Source organism: Pinus tabuliformis, chromosome 1_1 (genome assembly GCF_031772625.1).
Source record: "Pinus tabuliformis cultivar Carrire ecotype Pingquan chromosome 1_1, CPIR1, whole genome shotgun sequence".
Classification (NCBI taxonomy): domain Eukaryota; kingdom Viridiplantae; phylum Streptophyta; class Pinopsida; order Pinales; family Pinaceae; genus Pinus; species Pinus tabuliformis.
Genome location: NC_142297.1, coordinates 912904758 through 912923904, shown reverse-complemented (window position 1 = coordinate 912923904; position 19147 = coordinate 912904758).

The following is a 19147-nucleotide window of genomic DNA, read 5'->3' as shown; positions in this document are numbered from 1 at the left end:
CAGATCATCCAAATCACAATAAATCAACATACCTTAGCATAGCTCGGGGAGGATACCTTATCTACAAGATCACCAAATCAGCATGATACATGTATAACATAATCACAACAGTGATAGATTCCCTTCGGGGTTGATCAGCCCAGATTTTTCTATGGACGTAGCGCCACCCGTTGACCAGGGTGTCCGTGAACCATAGCCTAAAAAAAAAAACATAATCATAACAGCATATCGACATATGCAACTAAATTTATCAACTCATGAATGCCATTCTAACTACGGTTCGTTCATCAATGCAAGGTCATATCAATAATGCATGTTCTAGCCTCATGCATGACAAAAAGCATTACTCCATTATACACATGACTACATGAAACTGAGTTTTGGGTGCAGTATTTAGGGGTATTTTAAGAACCTTTTTCCCTACTTTTGGCTATTTCTTTCCATTGAATCCATCAATCCCTTGACACAGTGACAATCTCCTTGGTTGAAAAGCAATCTTTTTCTATGACATATTATTATGCTATTTTTGTTGAGTATTGGAAGAAACAATATATTTCTAATATGACTAACTAGGTAAATTGTAGAATATGTCTTCTGGATGTTTTTCTTTCAAGTGATGCTATAATTATCAAAGATTTTAGTCAGACAATTGTTGTTGTTCCAAACTGTCAAAGGCTGAGGCAGTTATTCTAGAGATATTTGTGAAGACCGTGAGTTGTAACTTTATATGCAATGTTGAAAATATCTTAGCAGTTATAGCTATGAAAAGTGGTGTAACTATAATGGATCCTTAATTGGAAATTGGTTGTAACAATTTCTATTTTATTTTATTTCTGTTAAAATGATCAACATGAGAATCGTGAGATTCTCATGACTGATTCATTCCCTGATTTCGGGGCTTTGTAAGACTTTATAAGGAGACCCAACCCTTTGAGAAGGGGACAACAATTTTTTAAACAACACTGATATTTTGATCTTGTAACTTTCAGCCATTTTAATACAACAAGTACTTGGTGATGATTTTACTATTATTGTGTTGAATTCTTAACTCGTCTCATTCCATTCCTACACCCTTCTAGTGCGGAAGAGACCTCCTCTTTAGCAAGGATCATAGTATTAGTAGTGTATATATTTTCTTAGGTGTGTATGTGAATTTTATATTGTCATTACATATATTACGGAATAGATGTATTTCCATTTTCAAATTTATGGTATGTTGTTGTAGTGTCCTATCTAGGGTGCTATACTAGGCTATATTTATTATCGACCAGGATGCGTAGACTTAGAGGCATGCGTCTACAGTATATAGACATAAAGGATTATTAGCTAAGTGGTTATGATGGTAGGTTACAGGACTTCTTTACAGAAGATTGAGGTGTGTTACCTATCACCCAAACACTTAGGTCACTCAGTTAATCTACCTAATTACAACATTGTCATTAAATTCATTTACCAAATTAAAACACTATGTATCACTTTAAACCAAGATTTCAATCTCCTTACAGAGACACTATGCATAAAACCCCTGTTTAGCAAATACTCAGCATTCAACTAATATTCATGAAAGATAAAGACATACTGAAATCATAAGCATACTTTAAAATGATAACAGAGTTCATGACATTGCTTTAAAAGACAACAAAGGATCGAATCCCTTACAGGATACGATTCACGATCTCAGTGATGAACCGTTCAAGCACTATCATAAACATCACCCATAAGCATTCTATTGAAATCAAAACCAATTCTAATTGCTGTGCATATCATTTAATACCCTAAGTTGCGAATAAAAATAAATGACAGTATACCAGTTTAACGCAGGGCCCGTCCACGTTTCAGAGGTATACTGGACTGTGATCAACCGATTATAGAATCAACGCAACAAGGAAAATCGTGACTGCAACCGTGTTCTTGGTATTAAGTTCAAAACTCTGTTTTCAAAACGATACAATGATAACCAACCACTAGCTACATAGAACTGTGTTTACATATGTTTTTTTTACAACCTTTACATTTTGAAAACGAATGTACATTCATGATGCGGCTGTTGCCACTTTTATCATGTCGTGACTTTTAAAATGTTTCTATTCTGAACTGATTTTAAAAAGGAACAAAACTAAATCAGTTTAGAATGCTATGTTGTTGCTGCCTTTGTCGCCAACATGCTATACTTTGACCATCGTTGATCGTGCATGTAGGAGGGTCGGTTCTGCTGTAGGATAGGTATTCGTCCATGCTTGGACATTCTACTTTTCATCCCTACCCTTCGCTCTAGCCTAGCTGTCATGCCACATTTCAAACAATAAACCAATTACAGGATGTTGTAACTTCCTGTAGTCATTTTACCAAAAATTCCTAATTCTTTAACATAAAACTCCTAAATCAATTTTAATGCATTTTAATAACTATAGTACTATTTAACTAATCAATTTCAAGGGATCTAAGAGATGTATGATAGAAAGAGGTAAGAAAATGATATGTTTTTAGGAGGAAGAAGGAGGTCATGGGATGGTACCAACATCTCTCCCCGACTTAATGAATTAGCATGTCCTCATGCTAACCCCGAAGTGCTTCCCTTGAACTCTGTCCCTGCCTGTACCTCTGTTGCCTTCAGCAATGTATCCACATTCTTTTTCACATGGGCATATTTCTGACCATGGAGCTCTTGCTTTAATCTTTTGTATTTTTCTTTGAGGGTCTTCTTCTGGTTGTACCACTTAGTGGCCCATTTACAAATATCCATTTGCTCAGCCTCAAGTTCATTGATTCACTCCCTTAACTTTTCATTCTTCTGTTGAGTCTCTTTACTCTGTGCTCGGAGCATTTCATTTTCTTTCTTGATAACTTTTTCTAGCATATTAGCCTCCATGAGTTCTTCCTTTAATTTCTCAATTTGTTTCTCCAGTTTCTTCTGTTTCTTAATGGGAGGTGGTGAACCTTTTTCTTGCCTGTTATTGCTTTCAACCTCTATATCAGCTCCTGGTCCTGGTTGTGAGTGGGCACTACTCTCAATATCCATCGGTATAGGTGCATTGGATTCAAGCCGGTCTTCTTGTAACTGGGCTTTTGATGCTCTCCTTGTTCTTCTTGAATAGGTGGTGAAAATTTTATCTTTCTCTGCTTTCTGAGCATCCTCTTTTCTCATTTTCCTAGTCCTTATGCTGCTCACAGGTGGAGGTACCTTGCTTGCTTTGGATACTGGGATCTCTTCATCGATATCCTTCATGAATCCTAAGTTCTCCTGCAGTTCTTCTTTGTCTTCTTCATCTTTAATTTGGTTAGCAGCTAAGAACTCCTTCCACGTTTTCCCTCTTCTCTACAATTCATGCTCAATAAGAATTTTAATTAACCCAAAGTGATATAAGCTCTTGTCTTCATTTCCCTTCTGCTTTTGGATGGTCTTCGACATCTTGGTTAGGCTTTGCAATAGGAAATATGGTAGACTGATAACACACTGCCTTTTCAAGTGTAGCAGTAGTTTAATATGGTATAGATAGACAATATTGTAATGGCCTTCACAAGTTACAAATTTTTGGAGGATATAGACCATCTCGTCCCAGGGATGCATCAACCAACTCCTTGGGACGCCTTTCTTCCAATTAACTGATGAGACTCTGGATCTAGACATAAATTGAGTCCATGACTTCTCTTTAAATTGCTTTGTCTTGAAGTACTTCTCCCCTTCTGGGCTGATCCCTATTGACTGGGCTATGGTGTCTTCCGAAACCCTGAATGAGAAATTACCTATCAGGGCTTTCTCTCCATTGAATGTGAAAGCGAATTGTTTGGTAACCTCTTCATTACTTCCACGAAATTTCTCTAAAAAGGGCAGCCACTGTATCTCTTTGAGAATTGAAATGCAATCTTCGTGATACTGAGAACTGTCGAACATGCTCGGCTCGACCCTATTGGTCATTTTGGCAGAGGGTCGTGCTCTAACTCTTCTCTGTTTATGTTTTGCAATTCCAACAAAGAAGTTTCAATTTGTTACCTGGTGGTGTCGCTCCCTTAATATCCAGTATGATGCTCAGTTGACTGTCGAACCCGAATGGCTATATTTCCCTCTTGTGGCACTCACTGCTTTCAATCCTTACTGTGGAAGTCCAGCGTGAAATAATTGAGAATGATGGTGAAATAACCAACTACACTTACTTCATAGCATATTCATCTTTTGGAACAGAGGAATGGCTGTGCCGCTTGTATAGATGCCATCATAGGAGCGCTGGAAGCGTATCTGCAATATTGGGGTATGATCTCAGGGAGTCCTCTGAATCATTTGGCTACGTCAGGTGGTGGAATCATAATTTGGTCGTGTGGGATACAATGAATAAGCCCGCTTAACATTTGTTTCTTTCTCTTTTTTTTTCTTTTTTTTTTAAATTCACCACGTGTCCTGCTTCTATTGGTACTCGGCCAAATAGAAGATGTTGGTATGGCTGTAAGATACGATTGACATAACAAGGTTGATATGAAAAGGGGTAACGAATTTAGAGGTATGAAATAGGTTGGAGTATGAAAGATGATAAGAATTAACAGTAAGATAAGGGGTGATGGAAAATGTAGTGTCCTTGAAATTGATCATAACAGTCACAGTCATTAAATTCAACATTAAAAATTAATCTAAGAAATTAAATGTTAAGAATAAGGAACACATTACACTTTTGTTGGTTGTTGTTGCATTGGCATGCTGAGTAGGACTAGTCTCTTTTGACTATTCTTTGCTGTTCATAACAGGTCCCCTGAGATAGATTCGAATGCAATAGGTCCCTCTGAGATCTTGAAGATGTTCATGCAGCTCCTTTGAAATCCAGAGAAAGAATTATATGTATACAGGTTCCTTGATCTTGAGTATTTGATGGAGTCTTGGTGCCCAGCAACCTGTGGATCCTTGTAGAAACTTGATGAAGCTTTGTTGAAGTAATCCTGAAGTAACAGTCTCTTAACAGGTCCCTTTTATGTGTCTTAAACAGGTCCCATTACTGCTGGTGTTGGTAACATGGTCTTCTGGACAGAACAGGTCCCCCTGCATAATGTTTATAACCAGGTCCCTCTGAGATAAAATAATGACAAAACAACTTCTTTATTGAAATCTGGAACGCTGAAACAAACTGCTTTGGAAATTTACAGTGAGGAGATGAGATAAGAAATCTTTAAGAATTTACAATGGAGAGATAAAAGAACAAAATGCTGATGCTTCTCTCCCCCACTAAAGTTTTGACTTGTCCTCAAGTCATTATTCAGTTGATAAATTAAACAGTGAACAAAAGAAAGGGAATTCTTACCCGCCAACGAATTGGTTTTCAAGTAAGAATTCGGGGTTAGAGTGTGCCAGAGTCTGGTTTTCACATCTAACCCATCGTTATTATATATATATATATATATATATATATATATATATATATAGATATAGATATAGATATAGATATAGATATAGATATAGATATAGATATAGATATAGATATATATATATATTTATTTTTTTTGTTATTTTATATTTTTTTTAGATTTTTTTTTTTTTTTTTTTTTTAAATTTCTTTTTGAATTTCTAAATTGAAAGGAAATGAACTAAGGTAGGGATACTACAGCTGAAGGCTGTAGTATCTCAACCTCTCTTTGTTGAGATACTGTTTGGAGAAAATTTTGCTTGTTAATGGGCTTAGTGTACAGTTTCAGGCGATGACCATTGACAGTAAAGGAATGACCTTCTCCATCAATAGTTTTGAGCTTGTCTGAACCATTGTCGTAAGCCTGAATAATTTGGTATGGGCCCATCCAATGGGTGGTAAACTTGGCTTTATGATCTCTGAATTTAGAGTCAAAAAGTAAAGCCCAGTCACCTTCCTTGAACTGCTTCTTCTTGATATGTGTTTCATGCCACTGCTTCCTTTGTTTTTGCGTGAGGATTGTGGTTTCCTCTGCTTGCTGCCTCATTTCATCCAGCTGGTTCAACTGCTGAATTCTTTCTTGTTGTGCTTGGTCCAAGTCAATTTGCAAATCTGCAGCCAGTTTAAAAGTATGTATTTGAAACTCAATAGGAAGCATTACCTCTTTGCCATATACCAACTGATATGGTGTAAATCCTGTAGTATCCTTCCACGTAATTCTGTAAGCCCAGAGTGCATCTTTGAGCTTATCCTCCCAATTCTTCCTATTCATTGCCGCAGTTTTAGTAATGATCCCTTCCAAAGTTTTCTTTGTGGATTCCACCTGCCCATTGGCCTGTGGATGGTAAGGTGTACTTTTTCTGTGCTTGATTTGGTATTTGTCTGTGATGTCCTTCACTAACTTTGAGGTGAATTGAGTACCTTGATCAGTCACTATCTCCCTTGGTACTCCATACCTTACAAAAATCTCTTCAAAAAGGAAATTTACCACTGTGTGTTCGATGGCTCTAACCAGTGCTTTTGCCTCAGCCCACTTTGTGACGTAATCAGTACATACTAAGATGTACTTCTTACCATTGGAGGTTGGGTTAATGGGTCCTATAAAGTCTAAAGCCCATTTTTCAAATGGCTCTAGGTGAACTTGGGGTTGAAGGGGCATCTCGTCTGTAGCTGTTGGCCTGCCCATTCTTTGGCAGCTGTCACAACTCTTCACATACTTCTTGGCATCCTTGAAAATGGATGGCCAGTAGTATCCAAGAGTAAGAACTTTGAATGATGTCCGCTTAGCTGCAAAATGCCCACCACACGGTTCATCATGGCAAGATTTTAAAATGTCAATTATCTCATCATTTCTTACACATATTCTAATAATCATATCATAACTAGTGTAAAATAAATCACCATTAAGCCATGAATATATAGCACTTTGTTTGACTAGTCTCTTCTTTTCCTTTGTAGTAAAGTGTGGAGGTGTCCTTCCTGTAGACAAATAATTGGCCAAATCAGCATACCAAGGATTTACTATGGAAATTGCAAATAAATTTTCATCTGGAAAAGAATCTTCAACCGGAACAACCTCACCTGGATTTTGCAGTCTAGAAAGAAAATCTGCCACCTGATTCTCTTTACCTAGTCTATCTAACACTGTGATGTTAAATTCCTGTAACAATAATAACCACCTGGTAACTCTGCCACTAGTTATTGGTTTATTCATTAAATGTCTAATGGCAGAATGATCAGTATGTACAAAGACTTCATAACCAGTTATATAATGTTGGAATTTATTCACAGCATATATGATGGCAAGTGTTTCCTTTTCTGTGACTGTGTAGTTTGACTCTGCAGGTGTTAGATTTTTGCTAATGAAATAAATGGCATAATTACAAGATTCCTCTTTTTGGCCTAATGAGGCACCCACTGCAGTGTCAGATGCATCTGTAAAGATATGAAATGGTAGGCTCCAGTTAGGCCCTCTTAAAACTGGTGCGGTTGATAACTTCTTTTTGAGTACTTCGAATGCTTGTTGGCAGTTCTCATTCCAGTTGAAAAGTACGTCTCTTATTAGAAGTTTAAACAAAGGTAAAACTATTTTACTAAAATGTTCAATAAACCTTCTGTAATAGCTTGCATACCCAAGGAAATTTCTTACCTCTCTTTGATTCTTTGGAATTGGCAAATCAACAATGATCTGGATCTTTGCTGGGTCAACTTTGATGCCTTGAAAAGAAATATAGTGGCCTAATACTATCCCTTTGTTTAACATCATAAAGCACTTTTCATTGCTCAGGGACAGATTAGCTTCAATACATCTTTTCAAAACTCTTTCAAGGTTCTCTAATGCATGTTCAAATGAATTGCCGTACACTGAAAAATCATCCATGTAAACTTCAACACAATCATGAACTAAATCAGCGAAAATAGCTAATACAGCTCTCTGAAATGTAGCTGGAGCATTGCAAAGTCCAAATGGCAAAACATTATAAGCATAAGTGCCCCAAGGACAGGTGAATGTGGTTTTGTCCTGGTCTTCTGAGGCTATCCTGATCTGGTTGTAGCCACTGAAACCATCAAGAAAAGAAAATGATGATTTCCCAGCTAGGGTGTCTAACACTTGGTCAATAAATGGTAGTGGGAAATAATCTTTGAGCATTGCTTTGTTCAGTTGTCTGTAATCAACACAAATGCGCCACTTACCATTTTTCTTGGGCACTATAACCAATGGGGATACCCACTGACTGTCATAAATAGGATATATAAAATTAACTCTCAACAATTTTTGCAATTCTTCTCTGACAATATCCTGGAGCATGGGGTTCATTCTTCTCTGTGGTTGCCTCAGTGGTTTGATAGTACTATCTATATAAATATGGTGAGTGCATGTGTCAGAGTGAATCCCATGCATATCGGTGTAGTCCCAAGAAAATGCTTTCTGGTATTTTCTCAATAGTCGAATCAATTTCTCTTGCTGAGATGAGTCTAGGTGATTGCCTATGTTCAGAGTTATCCCTGGACTAATCTCTATGATCTGACTTTGTGTGTTGGTGATGGATTGAACTGGAAAAATATCGTGAAATGTGGTTTGCAAAGATTGAATGGTGCATGTTTCCTGAAAATTTTGTTCTAAAAGTACATCTGCAGCATGGTATTGGTCATTTCTCAAATTTTCGGAAATATCAGGTTGAGAAAGGAATAATTCTACCAAATCATTATTATTTTGTTCTTGGAAATCATAGATTTGGTCAATGCTAAAAACAGATTGTACTTCTTCTTTATCATTGAATTTATCATCAAGCCACAAATTGTGTGTTACTGCTGGTGATTGTGCCGATGGATAAAGAGTGAGTTGTTTTCTTTCGGTCCCTCTGGAAATGATCATGTTGCCCGATCGACATCCTATGAATGCATCAGCAGTCGCTAACCATGGTCTACCAAGGATGATAGGGTGCCCTCCTAAATTGGATTTGGGTTGAAGAACTAAGAAATCCACTGGATACTCCCAAGAGTCCAGTGAGACAATTATGTCCTCCAAAATCCCTTCAGGAATGACTTTAGACCTATCAGCTAGTTCTAGAACAATCGTTGTATGTTGCAAATTTATGAGCTGGAGTGTTCTCATGGTTTCAAGAGTCATGACATTTATTGCGGCCCCAAGATCTATCAAAGTGTTTGGAATTTGTATGTTGTTAATGATGGTGGTCACTTTGGGAATGCCAGGATCAACATACTTTTCCATGGAGATGGTATTGGTCATAAGGCCAGCTAAATGTCCTATAACATGAATGGTTTGAGGATCAATCCTTTTCCTAGTAGGCTTCTTGAGGCACATGTCTTTGATGGCTTTAGTATATATGGGAATGTCTTTTATAGCTTGCAGCAGCGGAATTTTTATGTAGACATTCTTGAGTTCATCTAAGACATCAAACTGTGGTATAGACAGTGGAGGTTTTATTTGGACCAATCGGTCTAGAAAAGGTGGATGCAATGGTTACATCTGCTTATCTTTGGTATCATCGTTTGGTTTTCTTTGATTTGTCATTTCATTTTCATTTTCTGTGTTTTCTTCTTGCTTATCTGTTATTGGAGAATCTTTGTGGAGTACCATACCAGACCTCAAGTTGATATTTTGCAAGGGTAGTGTGGGATATGAAGTTCCCTCTTCTACATTGTAGGCTGGCCTCTCTGCTCTGTTATTTGGATTTGGGACAGTTTGAGCAGGAATTTGAGTAGGTCTGGGAGGTTGTGAGTTTGATGGAAATTGCAGTTGTGGTGGATTTATTGGTGGAGGAGCAGGCAATGCTTGTTAAGTAGGTTGAGGCTGATAAACAACTTGCTGACGATACTGCTGATATGGTTGAGAATGTAATGAATACGGCTGATGGTATTGTTGATATGGTTGTGAATATGGTAGGTATGATTGAGGATATGTATGATAGGATCGAGAGTACTATTGAGATGGTCTCCATTGTTGTTGTGGGTGGTTTTGGTGCTGCCATGGCTTGGGTACATTCCATGAATTCTGTGCATACATTTGATCATTTACAGGAAATTGCAAATTTTGATTTGGAAACATACCTTGAGGTGCTGGCCTTGGCTGCCATGGTCTCTTTGTGCCCATGTAATACACGTTTTCCATCTCTGCATTAGCTGCCATATTACAGTTCTGCAAAACCTTAACTTTAGGACAATTAAACATATCATGATGTTCAGTACAGAAAGCACAAACTTGGATGTTTTCTAATGGGCAGTCTTTTAATGCATGTTTCTTCCGGCATTTTGGGTAGAAGATAGCCATTATCTAATCTTCATCTTCTTGTTTCTTCTTAGCTTTTAGAGTGTCAATTTGGTTCCTTAGGGCGCTTAACAGATCTGTTTTAAACTCTTCTAACAGATTCCCTATTTCAGCCCTTGTGACACTTGCTGAGGTAGATTTTGTGACTTTGGATGACAGGGCTCTTTTTCCCATTTTAGCTTTGCTCCTTGAATACTTTTCGCATAACTCAGCGATTTCTTCAAAAGGTAAGGCAGAAATGTCACCTTTGCCCATCAAGTTAAGATCATCCATGTATTCCTCTCGGATGCCTTTCAAGAATATTGTGTGGATCAGATCAAGAGGCACAGTTCGGTGTTTGGATTTTTGTAACTTGTAGACAAACCGTTCTAAGTATTCCTATAAGGTTTCATCCTCTTGCTGGCTCATTCTAAAGATATCATCTTTGGAATCTTTGGATCTACAATAAGGTTGATATTTCCTTAGAAATATTCTCCTCATGCCATCCCAATCAACTATCGCATGCTCACCAAGCCTCATGAACCATCTTAAGGTTGATGCCTTTAATATCGCTGGGAAGAGTCTAAGCCTATGGGCATCATCTGTATAGCCATATGTTCGACATACAATGTCAAACTCGAACAAGAATGAGTCTGGATCTTCCGAAGCCATACCATAAAAGTTTGGTAGCACGGATGGAGGTATGTTTTTCATTTTGATCTCATCATCTTCTTGTGGTTCATGTATAGGAAACTTAAAAGTTGACTCTTCTTCGTCTCTCTGTCCTTGATTTGGTACTGATCCAGCTCCTTCCTCAGCCATTCTAATAGGTCTCTCTATGTCAGTGTCACTTGTTTTAAAGAGGAGATTAAAGAAAGATTGTTCGGTCACTGTGCTACTTTCTCCTTGTGTGGAAGATCTAGGAAAGTGCTTCTTCTGCGATTTATGTGTTAATAAAGTTTGCCTTTCGATGAGAGTAAGTCTTTGTCCTGACTTTTGTTTATCCTCTAATGCTTGTATGGTGACTTCCTCAGCTGGTGTTGTATTCCCTAAAGAGTCTGCTCCTGATGATGATGGGTTAGTTTTTGGATGGTGGGGGATTTTTATGAATCTACCTTGATTGTCTCTAAATCTAGGCATAAATGATGATTTCTAAATCTATGTTTTTGCTCGTTTTTGTTTATTGAAATTTTTTTCTTTTTAAATCCTTTAAGTACGCCTCCCCGGAAACGGCGCCAAAATGTAGTGTCCTATATAGGGTGCTAGACTAGGCTATATTTATTATCGACCAGGATGCGTAGACTTAGAGGCATGCGTCTACAGTATATAGACATAAAGGATTATTAGCTAAGTGGTTATGATGGTAGGTTACAGGACTTCTTTACGGAAGATTGAGGTGTGTTACCTATCACCCAAACACTTAGGTCACTCAGTTAATCTACCTAATTACAACACTGTCATTCAATTCATTTACCAAATTAAAACACTGTGTATCACTTTAAACCAAGATTTCAATCTCCTTACGGAGACACTATGCATAAAACCCCTGTTCAGCAAATACTCAGCATTCAACTAATATTCATGAAAGATAAAGACATACTGAAATCATAAGCATACTTTAAAATGATAACAGAGTTCATGACATTGCTTTAAAAGACAACAAAGGATCGAATCCCTTACAGGATACAATTCACGATCTCAGTGATGAACTGTTCAAGCACTATCATAAACATCACCCATACGCATTGTATTGAAATCAAAACCAATTCTAATTGCTGTGCATATCATTTAATACCCTAAGTTGCGAATAAAAAGAAATGACAGTATACTAGTTTAACGCAAGGCCCGTCCGCGTTTCAGAGGTATACTGGACTGTGATCAACTGATTATAGAATCAACACAACAAGGAAAATCGTGACTGCAACCGTGTTCTTGGTATTAAGTTCAAAACTCTGTTTTCAAAACGATACAATGATAACCAACCACTAGCTACACAGAACTGTGTTTACATATGTTTTTTTTACAACCTTTACATTTCGAAAACGAATGTACATTCATGATGCGGCTGTTGCCGCTTTTATCATGTCATGACTTTTAAAATGTTTCTATTCTTAACTGATTTCAAAAAGGAACAAAACTAAATCAGTTTAGAATGCTATGTTGTTGTTACCTTTGTCGCCAACATGCTATACTTTGACCATCGTTGACCGCGCATGTAGGAGGGTCGGTTCTACTGTAGGATAGGTATTCGTCCATGCTTGGACATTCTACTTTTCATCCCTACCCTTCACTCTAGCCTAGTTGTCATGCCACATGTCAAACAATAAACCAATTACAGGATGTTGTAACTTCCTGTAGTCATTTTACCAAAACTTCCTAATTCTTTAACATAAAACTCCTAAATCAATTTTAATGCATTTTAATAACTATAGTACTATTTAACTATTCAATTTCAAGGTATCTAAGAGATGTATGATGGAAAGAGGTAAGCAAATGATATGTTTTTAGGAGGAAAAAGGAGGTCATGGGATGGTACCAACAGTTGTTTTATATTATTGCTGTGAGTCAATCAATAAATATATGGCGCACCTATTTCTTTTCTAGAACTTATGAAGTGTGAATTTATTCCTTGCTGAATGAATTTCAATTATGCAGTGTGTTTTTCGATTTCTGCAAGTGTGAATTTCATTTTTGCAAGAGTGTTTTTAGAATTTTGCATATGTGTTCAACGACATCTTTTTGTTACCTGGTTAAACATGTATCGATACAGACAGTGCTGACTCATTTGAAATAAAATACCTACTGTGGTTGACAATTAATGTTTGTGATTCAGTTGTTTTTTTTAGCATGATAAAATAGACCAAACATTTTGGCGACATTCTCGGGGAAGGCAATTGATGATATAGTCATCCAATGTGTTTCTTGTTAGTATATTGTTTCTAAGTGCACAGGTGTTGGGTGGTAAGATGAGAGGTAAGAACCTATGCATCGCTCTAACATACCTGACCAGGCTCACCATTATGATCATTAGAACACTTAGGGTGAATAAAATTTTTTAAATTTCCTTTTAGAAGCATCCTGAGTTTTATAGATTTTTGGTGGCAAGACGAGAGGTAAGAACCTGCGCATCGCTCTAACATACCTGAGTGGGCTCACCACTGTAGTAATTGAGACACTTAGAGTGTGAAATAATTACACATAGGGTCCATGTGTAGGGTGTATGAATAAATAAGACATGAAACATAGCAACTCTAATAAATCTACAGGAAAAACAGGTCATAAAAGGAACAAGAAAAATACAGATTTAGGGAGGAAAACATTTATTCAGGAATTAATCTCAAAAGCAGAGAGAGAGCAGTCAAATTCGCAGAAGGACACAAGAAAAACAGGTCTGCATAAAGTTGTTACTCCCATATCAAGATCAGAAGTATCTGGTTCCTCTGTCTTAGGACCCCACCATCCTCAAACTAGCCTACATACTCCCAAAACTGTAGATTCAATTCAAGAACAACAGGGAGAGACTAGTGGCCAGGATTTTGGATTAGAAGGCCAAGGGGAAACTAGTGGGAAGCACCAAGAGCCAGAATCAAAAGAACATTATTTTACTTATCAATACCCAGATTCAGGCAGTGCAGTAAAACAACCAGCCCCAGAGCAACCTAAACAATCATCACAAGAATCTTCATCCATAAAACATTCACCCGAACAATCTTTGGGAAGAGACTCACCAAAACAAGAATCAGGAGAATCCACAATGGGAGACAATAATAACAATAACAATGACATGACAAATGCCACTATTACCACTTTTGAATTTCCAATAAGTGATATAAGGGGCAAAGCTCCCATGAAAAACATCCCTCTATCAACCCTTCCATCTTTTCAAGGATTGACTAAAGAAGATTCTGATACTTTTTTGTTTGAATTTGATGTTCTGTGTAGGAGCTATGATTATGCTCAAAAGCTAAAGTTGTTCCCTGCTACTCTGAAAGGAGCAGCATTAAGATGGTTCATGGGACTAGGTTTTGCTACTATTCAGACATGGGGAGACATGAAAACCACATTTCTGACAAATATTAGGAATATTGTCAAACCAGGGACTTGAGGGAAGAAATATTTAGAATGACACATAAGGAATAAGAAAACCTGGAAGATTATGTGGAGCGATTCCATTATAATCTATAGAGATCTAAACATAGTGATCTGGATCTGGAAATCTTGAAAATTATATTCATACGGGGAATGAGAGATGACTGCCTCGATATGTTGAACCTATTGGGAAAAGGAGATATATCTCAGGAATCATTTGAAGAGATAATAAAACTCTGCTTAATATGCTCAAGAGGATCGTCATGAGGGAGAAGTATGGCACAGGATGCCTCCGTTAGAATACAAAAATCTGCAAATGGAGGTGTGACTAGAGTTGAGATCAAAAACATGTTCGAAAATCTTAAGACTAATCTCCTCAGTACCTTATATGTCCAACTGACAACAACACAAGTGAAAAAGGCATAGGATGAAGCCAATAAATCTTTGGCCATGTTCTGCTCAAAATGTAAAGAGAAAAAATCCTTGAAGGAATGTAGAGTTAACAACATCAACTTATGCAATATTTGTGATTTGGAGCATTCTATAGGCTATTGTCCAGAGATTACTTGACTGAAAGTAGTGCTCAAGGAATCAAGTGAGGAAGTTTAGTCCTCCAACTTTATTGGGTCTAGGAAGCCTTGGCAGCCATGACCATTAGGTATGTCTCAATATTTTTCTTTTAATCCATGGAATAATGTATATAATGCTCAACAATTTCCATGGTAGTATTCCTCTCCTCCTCCAACTCAATTTCCTTCACCATGGAACCAATGGTCTCCCTCTCCACCTTTCCAATACCCTCCATCTTAGCCATATTCTTGGCCTTAGAATTGGAGAGGAAATTCCTTAGGTCCAGCCCCTCCTGCACTACCAATGCAACATCAATTGCAACTACCACCTCTCTCGGCACCTGCTACTACTCCTCCCATACAACCCAAATTAGTTGTACAGTCTAAACCTGACCCAAATAATAAGGTAGCCCAAAACATAGAGGCCCCCACTTCTTTCCAGGCTTACTACATTACTCATGTTGAATGTAATTAAATTCACCTTTGGTCAGGGAAAGTAGTAAATCCAAAAACCTCCCCCGTTATTACTGAAGAGGAATACGAATCACCCAGAGAATATATTATGGACCTTGAAGAGGTTGTTATACCTATAATAGCCAATTCGAATAAATCCGATACACTTATAATAGCAAATCCAGTTGTTGTGGTAACTAAGGATCCCCCGTATCCACAAAGACTAGCTGAAATTAGGATGATTTTGTAACCTAAATCTGGTTTTCTCAAGGAGTTAAAAAACTTGCACATACGAGTTCCTTTATTGCAATCCATTAAAGATTTCCTTATCTGTGCAAAGATAGTAAGAGACCCGTGTGTTAAGAAACCTGGAAGGAATCCCAAATACCTTGTTACCATCCATGTGATTGGGAAATTGTCAGAATTGATGAGTGGTCAACCTCTTTTGACTAAATATAATGATGCAGGGAATCCTACAATCATTGTTTACATTGATGACAATCCCATTCCCAATACATTAATTGATTTAGAGGTAGAAATCAATGTAATGGCCAAGAAGCTCTTCACTACTTTAAGATTACACTGACTAAGACAAACACCTATAGTGCTAGAATTGGCAGATAGGTCACATGTTAAACCTGAAGGAATGTTAAAAGACATAGTGATCATGGTGGATTCTTGGAGATACCTAGCATACTTTGTTATTTTACAAACCAAATAAAACCTAGGGGGGCATCCCTTGATTCTAGGAAGGCCTTGGTTGGCTACTGCATATGCATTTATAGGATGAAGTTCTGGGTATATGACAATTTCAGATGGACAAGCCACAAAGAACCTCAACCTTTACCCCCCAGAAAAACCAAGTGAGGGTTTGGAAAACCCCTTATGGGATGAATTTGAACCTGAATTAGATTATTCCTAGCCACTCCTCACTCTCGGCAAAGCCCAATATTTTAAGAATGAAACAGAGGATGATATTATTAATGGATTTATCAATAATTCTCTTGATGTTACTTCTATTGAAGATTTAGGGGTAGAAGATACCATGGAAGATTTGAATTTAGAGCATATGAAAACCACCCCTAATCTCAAAAGCAACCCTGTTGAAATAGAGCTAGGAAAAAGCTTAAATATTAATCCTAATCTAACTCCTAAATAGAACAAGATGTTGTTACATCTGTTACAGAAACACAAAAAGGAATTTGAATGGGATTACACAAGCATGAAGGCAATTCACCCTAATCTATGCACTCACCACATCTATGTGAAAGAAGATTGCACCCAGTTAGGCAACCACAGCGGTGTATGAACCCAAGAATCAAGGAAGTAGTGAAAGAAGAACTACAAAAACTTCTAAATGCCAACTTTATTTATCCCATATCTGACATCCAATGGGTGTCTCCACTTGTTATTGTTCCTAAAAAGAACATCAAGTGGAGTATTTATGTGGATTACAAAGACATTAATAAAGCCACTCAAAAGGACCATTTCCCTTTACCATTCATAGACCAAGTCGTTGATACCCTATCTTGGAAGAAATTTTTTCAATCCTGGATGGGTTTAGTGGCTATTGTAGAATTTTTCTACAAATCAGCTAGCTCCGATACCATGTATAAATTTCCCACCTATAGATCACCTGATAATGCAATAGACTAAAGAAAAATACTTAATCTACTTCTACAACCACTTTAGCGGAAGCTTAATCGAACATGAGCAACATCAATAAGAACACATATAACTAATATGGAGAAATCAATCACACATAACACAGAAGATATAACCAAGGGAATGCCTTAGCCTAAACCCCAACTCTGTATTATCATACAAGTGGAAATATAGCCAGTATTACAAAAAGAATTAGCTCAAAAGCTATCTTGCTCTCTCTGCAATGCCTCTATTGCTCATAGACAGTCAAAGGCCTCTATCTAACCTCTGGTCCGCCCTCCAAGCCTCATATTTCTTTGCACAATTTTGATTGGGGTCCAGTGTAGCCACTTGTGTGAAATGGCCTCTTCACACACTCACTAACCTTTGATCCAACTATGCAGTCCTGGAGGAGATAAATCCTTCTCCATGGATGAGCTTCTTTTATAGGAAAAAAATTCATCCAACTGATAGTACATTGTCCCTTCTTTGATCTCAACTGGGTCTCTGTCTGAACTAACATGCATGAGTTATTCATGAGAGAATCTTCAGTTATCTGAAGTGCAACAGTTATATGCAAGCATGCATTAACTAACTGAACTCACATTAATTTAAACAAATTGTTTAAATCAATCTAACTGGACTTGACTCAATTAACTAAGCCAACTAATTACAACTCAAATTAGAACTCATCCTTATCTCTTTAACTGATGGATAAATTCCTCAATTAATAGAGAAACTGTTGCATGTCCTCACATAGACTTCATGTTTGATTTTTCACAACTAATTAACTCATGGAGAATTAATTAATTTATTTTCAAATAGTTGTTAAGTTCAAATTCGAATTTTACTTCCTATTTTTAGTCTAGGGACTGACTAAAATAGGAATCCATCCTGAACTACTAAAAATAGCAATTATATTTTTAGCACTTCCATTTTTCATTCCCTGTTGCTCAATCCAGCACTGATACCCAAACTGCTATTTATAGCAGTGCTATTTTTAGCACTTCTATTTTTAGCATTTCTTGTTGCTATTTTCAACACTCCCTCTCAACAAGAAAGGCATTCAACTCGAACTCAATCCTATACCTCTAGAATGTTCTGCATGCAACACTTCTACCAAGTGTGGTTGCTCCAGCAACTCTCGGAACAAAAAACTCCCCACTGACCTCTCTATTGGGCTAGAAACATACTCTGATGCTGAAGCTCTACCTGCTACTGACATGTGCTCCCTCTCTGACCTCTGAGCTACTACAACACTCCATGGATCTTGCACCGTTGCACACCTCTTTGTGCCATCCTGCACTGGTGCAACACTCCTGTGCCTCTTGCATTGTTGCAGCCTGCTATCTCTACACTGTCTTGGGACCCCTGCACTGTAGCTCTCTTTGCCACTCAATCCGCATCTGTCTCTACCCAATCAGTTAGTCTTGCTACTCCTCATCAGGGCTCCTGTAGCAAAGTTGAATCAAAGAGGTTGGGTACCTCAAGGATCCTACCCCTCCTCCTTGGGACAATCACTCCACATCGCCCCACCTCCTACCTAGAGGTATGGCTACATGTGATCCCTCTGCCCACCTAGCTCGAAGTTTCCCCCTACTAGAGGTCTCTACATGAGTAGATGTCTCTACTCGATTTCCTCTCAACTTCTCTAGTTGTGGCTACTCCACAACCTTCTGAAACTGCTTCACCAATCGTGGATCCTCCACAATCATCTGAGACTTCTTTTGGAGCTGCATGTTGAGAGGTAATGTACTCTCCCTCTCAACCACCAAGTCTCCATCAATTTCCTTGCTCCTCAAGGCTTTGCATGCATCTTGAACCTCAAGAGCATATAGGTTCTTGACTCGTGAACTGATCTGCTTCACCTGTCTAGTGATGATGTGTCTAAGGAAAACCTTTCCCTTACTGAAGACTACAACATAGCCTCTGTCTTCCAGCATCGTGATCGACACCAAGTTTCTCTTTAGTCCTGGTACATACTTGACATCAGTCAAGGTAAAGTGAGCTCCATTCTTCCTCTAAAAAATAATTGTGCTTACACCTGAGCCACTATAATTTTCATCATTACCCATTGCTATGAGTATCTGTAGATCTTTCTCCTCCAAAGTACTGAACAAACTCTTGTCGTCGGTCATGTGGAAAGAAGCTCCACTGTCAAGAAACTAACCACTTTCCACCATGGATGAAACCATGCATGCGAACAGTGTGAAATCCAACTCGAACTGTGAGGCCAGTGC